Genomic DNA, 7,831 nt, shown 5'->3' with positions numbered 1-7,831 from the left:
ATTTTATATGTGGGGGTTATCGCAAAGATAATCTATATCAAAACAATCTCCAGACAATTCCTGAAATAAAGAGGGTCATCACAACCTAAAACCGGGCAATGCCAAGAGAGGCTCAACTCTATAAAACAGGTGGATCGTCAACAACCGGATTTCATGAATTAAAGTGAGAAAACATGAGTTTAAGAACAAAATAGATTTATATATCAATAGTTTTACAGAGATGTACGAAAGAAACTTTTGGAGATGTTGCTGTTGGCAAAATTCACTATCTGAAGCCAGAAGCAGCGCTACAAGTGTAAGAAAAAGAAAGAAATGTTTTCACATCGGAGAAGGCATTACAAATGGACGACACCGAAAATTATTGGGACTGAAAGCGTGAGGGGGGGGGGAACAGTACAATTGAAACGCAAAAGGAAAGAACAGGAAAGGGAAGTAGAGAAAAGGGGAAGAAAAAGATGAAGACATTTTATGACGCAGTGTGTTTTGTATTTACACAATATTAATGTCATTTTTTTATACAGAAGACTTTAAAATAATGAAACTCTCCCGTTAGAGATAATGGCTGACGACTCATATAATATATATATATATATATATATATATATATATATATATATATTAAGATTGTGGAACACATTTTATTATATACTAGCCCGGGTGTTTAGAGGTGTCTGTCGAGCAAAAAAAAAAAAAAGTGGTGGTAGGAAGGCAGGCTCGAACCCGTACCGCAAAGGAGGAAAAGAACAGGAGAAAAACATGACGTCTTTGCTGTTACGATCACCGCCAAACCGGAAGTGACGTAGGTTTAAATTGAGGTTAGACAATCGAAAAGAGGAGATGACTTTCGAAAATATCGGCGAAAAAAGCGACCCTTTCCTGTAGAAACGTTCCCAGTTGAAGGTGAAGAAATTAATGTTTTTAGCCAATTTTTCGATATTTGTCGTCTAAAGGGTCGAGCTACAAAACGATACTGATCTTGTAAAAACCCGTCGCCTCTGTCGAAAGTTTTAGGCAGACATGGAAACATACATACATACATACATACATTTATATATTGATAGCTCAAATTTTCGACCAAAACCGATTAAAAAACTTGCGCTATATCTGAATACCCTTTATGTAAAATTTCAAATGTTTAGACCAGAAATTGTCTGAGTAATTTGGTAGGAACCGCAGAGATCAATTTTTTTTTTTAACTTTGTCCCTATTATGACCTCTTAACATTTATTGTTTTGGGGTCAAATCAAGTTATTAAGTTAGATCACGGAACCTATATCTACAATTTCGTATGTCCACGGAGCCTATATCTACAATTTCAATCGTTTATGCTCAAAATTAGCAGAGGAGTTTGCTAGAGATCTTAAAGGCCAAATTGTTGAACTTTGACCCCATAAAAGACAAATTTCTGGCCGAAAACGGATGAAAAAATTTCCGCAAATCTGAATACCCTGTATATCTGTAGACTGAAAATTGATAGAGTTATCGTGTAGGGAAATGTACACAGACAGACACTTTCACTTATATATATAAGCTCCGACTATCATTTGGGCGACCGGGTTCCGATCCTGGCTTGAGGTAGTTACTTGTCTAGCCGCACTGATGAGCTGTGAAACAGCGAAACACTACTATATGTGGATGACATATATATATATATATATATATATATATATATAATGTTAGTGATGGGACGATTCCAATATTTGCCCCGATACAATTACTGATTCTTTTCTAAATTCCTAATTCCAATACAATTGCTGATTCCGATTCTTTTTAAATTTCTAAATATGGAGTGGCTTTTTATCGAGGAGGGGGGTCGTACCAGCTAAAAAAATATAACATGTGCATATGTAACACTGCTGCATGCTCCGGGCAGTACCAAATTACCTTGCTAACGAGCTAAGAGTTAGGTGGGATGTTTGACACAAGAGTTGTGGAAGAAAAGCAGATCATTTGTGCGTTGGGCACAATGCCTGGTGTATATGATGTCACGTCGAATTCAGGTGTGCTTGCAATCCGGATGTACTGGAAATGCAGCTGTGCATATTTGAAGAATAGCATTGAGTGATGATGAAATGAAGACTGTTGGACATTCATCGCTTAACTTGATGGGCAAGCCAGACACAAACTGAGGTTTATTTACACTAATCATAGTCAGGTTTTAGAAAGGATTTTAAATTTAATTGATGATTGCATGAATGCCATATTTTGTAGAGATATACACCAGTGATGGGATGATTCCAATATTTTTCCCGATTCTGATACAATTACCGATTCTGATTCTTTATAAATCTCTAAATATTTAACTATAGAGTTGTTATTTTCCCCGATTTCTGTAAAACATCACTTGTTAAATATGCAGGTATTTTCCTAAACATAAAAATACACTTGTGGTGGATGATCTATCGGTGTTAGCTTTACTGGTTGTTTAAAATCAATAAATATTTATTATTTTATCACTATTATCAGCAATGGGAGATTTTACTTTAAACAAAATCAAATAAAAAGACAATTAAAAGAATCGTTTTGGCATCGGAAAATAAGCACCAATTTTTTCGATCCAATATTGATTATGATACCCCAAAATTTGTCAATTTTTTCGATTCACGATTCCAATTAATCGTCCCAACACTAGTATCACCTTATATATCTGGGGGGGGGGTTTAAGAGCCAGTGAGAAACCTATTCAGGATCACATGTTTTACTGGTGAGATGGTACAAAGTGTCATTGCTTATCAATAAACAGCAAAAAAAAAAAAAAAAAACTGTTGGACAGTCAGGACTGAAACTTAGTGGACAAGTCAGACACAGACTAAAATTTATTAATCATACCAAATATGATTGGATTGCGTGCATCATTTTCAATTTTATTAATGACTAGCAGGGATACCTGGCGTTGCCCGGGGCAAAAATGTAACCTACTTCTGTTCAAACTTCTATCTCTATCCGTCTCTATTTTTCCATCCCAACCCTCTCTTTCTCCTCCACCCATCTTCTTTCCATTTTCGTGCATAATTACCCTGAAAACAAATGCACCTCAATGAAGCAGGTTTCAGTTAACAATCATGGAATATATATATATATATATATTTGCCCCCCAAATTTTAAATATAATTCATCCAGGGCAACGCCAATCGAAATATATCAACTTTTTTTTATCTTTATTTTGTAGTTTTTATTTTTAGCTAGACATAAAAACACATAGACAAATGTCCTTTATATAAGTGACTGGTAAATTAGTACATAAAATGACTAAAAAATGCCCCCCATCTGACAGAACATTAGTGCATAATAACATTGAACCACTCCCTCCCAACGGAATTTGGTCGAGTTGACCCCCCAGAATATGAATAATTTTTTCAACATTTTAGATATTATTTATCCCCGGCAACGCTGATCAAAAATATACCAACTTTGTGGTTCTTTGTTTTGTAGTTTGTTTGTTTGTTTGTTTTTTTACTTTTAGCTGGACCTACACCTGCGCATTCACACACATACACACACACACACACACACACACACACACACACAGACAACTGCCAATTTATATACTAGGTTGCAAAGGTGGCAGTATACACACACACAAGCGGTAACACAGTTTTATTAATATAAAGATTTGTTTTACTTTTATTTTGTACTTTTCAGTTGCGTTTCCACTTCTGTTTGTGAGACGCTGTCCGTCGGCTGATCTGTCGTGCGTCTAGGACTGACTTTCATCCAGATCGGAAATGGAAGACTCACCTCAAATCTGTTGTTAAAATCGTTGGAAAGACGAATCGGTCTACTTTTGCAGGAATTATCTACTTTTCTATGAATACAAAACCAACTTCGCAATCTAGTGCAGAATATCTCTTCTCTTTCCTACAACCCCTTTCACGCAAAAGCGATTTTGCTAACCTCTCTCTACTGTATCGTTATATTCATAGTATGTGATCGACTGAGTTCCAGTCTCTGCCCGTCTATGTAAAATATTCATAGCAAGAACCCGCTTGGCCACAACCACAACAGGAAAGGCTCTCTTTCTTCTTTTCTTCACAAAATAAATAGATAAACAGAACTTCCATGAACAAAATTTCTTTCCTAGAAGATCCAAACAAGATACCACGAGTCTGCTTCCCAACCAACTACAACATGGCTGCCTTTAAGTCTAAATCTAAACAGCGATGTGTTGAGACGTTCTTTTGTATAATCAATTCTTTTGCTCACAATTGTTTCTGGTCATCTCGTGTTTCCGGTATTTCATCAAACTAAGCATTAATTTGACCCTTATCCCCAAGTGCCCCCCTCTGGATAAATAATGCTCCCCAGTTAGTAAAAAAAAAAATGTTTTCATCAGTAAGTGCACAGATTGAATGGGCGTATCTTAAGAATAGATTTCTTGTTTTTATTTATTTTTGGATTTTTTTGTCTGTTTATTTTTGTTGATTTTGATTTTCCCTGCTCGTCGAAATAATAAAATATCTTTAGCAAATCGCCCCTTCCTAAAAAAAAAAAAAAAAAAAATACTATTATTGATAATCGCTTGTTCTGTAAGATTTTATTTTTATTTATTTATTTCTATTTAATTTTTCAGAAGGGGTTCATATTTTTTCTTTGTTATTTTTATTTTTATTTATTTATTTTTTATTATTATTTTTTTTTTTTTTGCTTAGCTCCCATTTTTCTATCAATTTATTTATTTATTTATTGTCAGCAATGACTTCAAAAGATATGAATGATGACGAAATAAGCGAAAGAAAAATAATTAAACAATGAATAGGGAGGAGGAGGGGGCGAGATGATTTGGATGAAAAAGAAGAAAAAAGGAAAAGAAAAAGAAGGAAAGAAAAGATAAAGGACGAAATACGTGAAGCAAAAAAGAAAGGAACAAAAGAACAGAGTAGATGAAAGAAATAAAGAAACGAAAGAAGAAAGAAAGAAAAAGAAAGAAGAAGAAAATAACTAACGGGCTGCTAGATTTTGGAACTCCCTCTCTGTTTCCTGTTTTCTCTTACTGTATTAACCTGTGGGAATTTAAATGTGATGTGAACAGATATATCGCTGCTCAACTCCCTACAATCCGCTGTTAGACACGATCCCAAACAGTAGACCCTTACATACCAAGCGGGAATATGCTTCATTTCGAATTAAAAAAGAATAAATAAATAAATAAATAAATGAAAATATTAAAGAAAAGAAAAACAGAAAGAAAAAAGTTTTTAAAAAAAAAAAAGAAAGAAAGTTTATTGGCTGAAAATAAAAGTCAAAATCAAGAAAGAAATCGCAACATTTATTGGGTGGATTGCTATCAGTATTTGGTTTTATTTTTGATTTTTGATCATTATCGAGACTATCGGATGGCCGTAGCATGTCAGTCATCTTGTCGTCATTTTAAATTAGCGACTCGGCGTCACCTGTGTTTCGAATTAAATGAACAATTTAAAAAAGTTAAAACACAAACAAAAACTTATCTAAGTAGGTAGAAGAGTAACTTATCTTGCCTTTGGTAACATTTATTTGTGATATAGTTGTCTTTTTTACCACTTTTTCTGCGTGCTGTCTATCGTAATACACGCACAAAATAAATACTATGGTAATTTTTCTGTTTGTTTCTTTTTTGTGTGTACGTTTTATGAGTCTAACTACTTTTCAGAATACAAATACTGAGCTTATAAAAAGTAGTGTGACTATTAAGACACGGCTGTGGCCCTAGGAAATGTATAGAATAAGAAAAAGCAACTTTATTTGTCATCTTCGTTAGTAGCGTGTACAAGAGAGCAACGGGTTAGTAGCTGGAAGTGTTCTTGTGTGTAAAGATAGATTTAATATTATGCCGGCTTGTTTAAGGAGAGAATAGTTCTTTATACACTTGTTGTAGTCAGTAGTCGTCGGGATGAAGGAGGTTGATTAAAGGAGAAAGGTACTCAGTGAGTTAACGTGCTGTAGTAGGTACTAGGAGTGTGTGTGTCGGTGTATCGATGAGACCAGTTCTGTAGCATGATAAAATATTTCGTGTGGGTACCACACGTGGAAGTAAGTGGGTGTTTGAAGGTAGCCATGTTGGCTTCTTATACTCACGGGGCCTGCTGCCAGGCAGAGCAGGGAGGAAAGAGAAGGAAGAGTTGCCGATTTCGTCTTTTATGTACTCAGTCACGTGATTGAGAGCTGCCCTCCGATTGGATAAGCCAGGAAGAAAATAGATTTCAAATCTCAAGCCACGAGATCGAGCTCCTATCTGCGATTGTAGCAAGAAATAAAGTGAACACAAAGAAAGGCTGTCCTTTTTTGTTGTTTTTGCTTTTTTTAACGATAATTAAATATTTGCTATTAGCGCCTCCTTCCTAGGAGGTTGGGAAAATAGTTTTCTGTTAGCAAGATCGCCCATAATTTTTTTGCCTAAACAAATAAATGCATATTTATTTTACATCTAAAACAGTTATGTACAAGTGTTTGGTTGTACTACGGCTAATTAGCGTAGATCGTAAAGCAGTCAAGCTATACTGATGAGTCATAGTACGGCAAAACACGTGTACGTAGATAACGGTTTTATAAGAAAGTTTGTCGGTATTTTCTGATTATTAAGTTAGTCAGTCTGTAGTCTCACGTTGTGCGATAATTCCCCCACGAGAGTATTAGATTCAGGCGTTTTAGAATGATTAGAAGAGACCATTATGATTGAACAGGTAAGTCCTGAAACACTAATCATGGCGCTCAGAAAGATACACAAAAATGTTGAAATTACGTTTCTGAAATTTTTAGATGAAGATTGGCTATTCATCGGACTATTGTTCTCATCTTGAGAGTTAATTTCACGTTTCGGTCGATGTAGTCTCCGCAAGGACCTGTGACACAGTAGTTAGAGTGTTAGAGAACAGTCGCCTGTTCTTGTAAGTAAGTAAAAATGAGATAGGATAGTCCGAGAATTCGAACCTGGGAAGCTAGGTTTGGAATTAAGATTCAGGAGAGTTTAAAATAAATAATACAGATATGTTATTGAAAATGGAATGTAGAATTACTCATTGTTTAGTTTCACATAAAATAGTTTAGAAAAGGAATTTGATGATGCAATTCTGTTTATGAAAATGAAATGAAATTAAATTGAGGTTATCTAGATCCGAAAACTAGAAAATGTTAAACATTATTGTAAAATAGGTTAGTCGAAAATTAGGTTATAGAATTCTTCTTTGCAAACATGTGTCGACGATGCACGTGTTTTTGGGCATGTTTTAGACAACGTGAGGCATGTCAGGCCACGGGATTGATATGCACGTTGTTTGGTCATGCAATGACGTCATGAGCAAGAGATGAGTTCTCAATATAGAGAGCTTTAGGAGAGCAGTCAGTCGGAGAGAGAAGTCAGTGCCGAGTCAGAGGTCAGACAGGGTCGGACAGACAGAGCTGACATCCACCTTGAAAGAGAAGGTAGAAGTTGAAATCAAGTAGAAACTTTGAATTCCTTGATGCGAAGCCATTGACCGGTCAAAGAAATAATGGATGTCATCATATGTTGTAACAGCTGTCTTGTGTTGTATCATTCAACAAACAAAGGTATTTATAAGAACTTGTGTTCCATTCATCTGTAAAAAAGAACTTGTGTATAAACTCATCTAAAAATGTGTCTCTATCATCTTAAGAATGCGTCTCCCCCTCAGTATTAAGTAATGACTGGTTCCTTCTTTAAGATCAAAGAACTGAGAATCATCATCTCAAAAATATGTGTTAAAGAAAGATAATGTTTATAGAAAAACTCACAGAACATTCAGAACTGTATAAATGTCAATCTCTCTTCTATCTATCTATATATATATATATATATATATATATATATATATATATATATATACACCCCTCTCAT

This window comes from Euprymna scolopes, chromosome 27 (genome assembly GCF_053919585.1).
Source record: "Euprymna scolopes isolate OS-2025 chromosome 27, ASM5391958v1, whole genome shotgun sequence".
NCBI classification, from domain to species: domain Eukaryota; kingdom Metazoa; phylum Mollusca; class Cephalopoda; order Sepiida; family Sepiolidae; genus Euprymna; species Euprymna scolopes.
Note: the sequence above shows the minus strand (reverse complement) of the source record.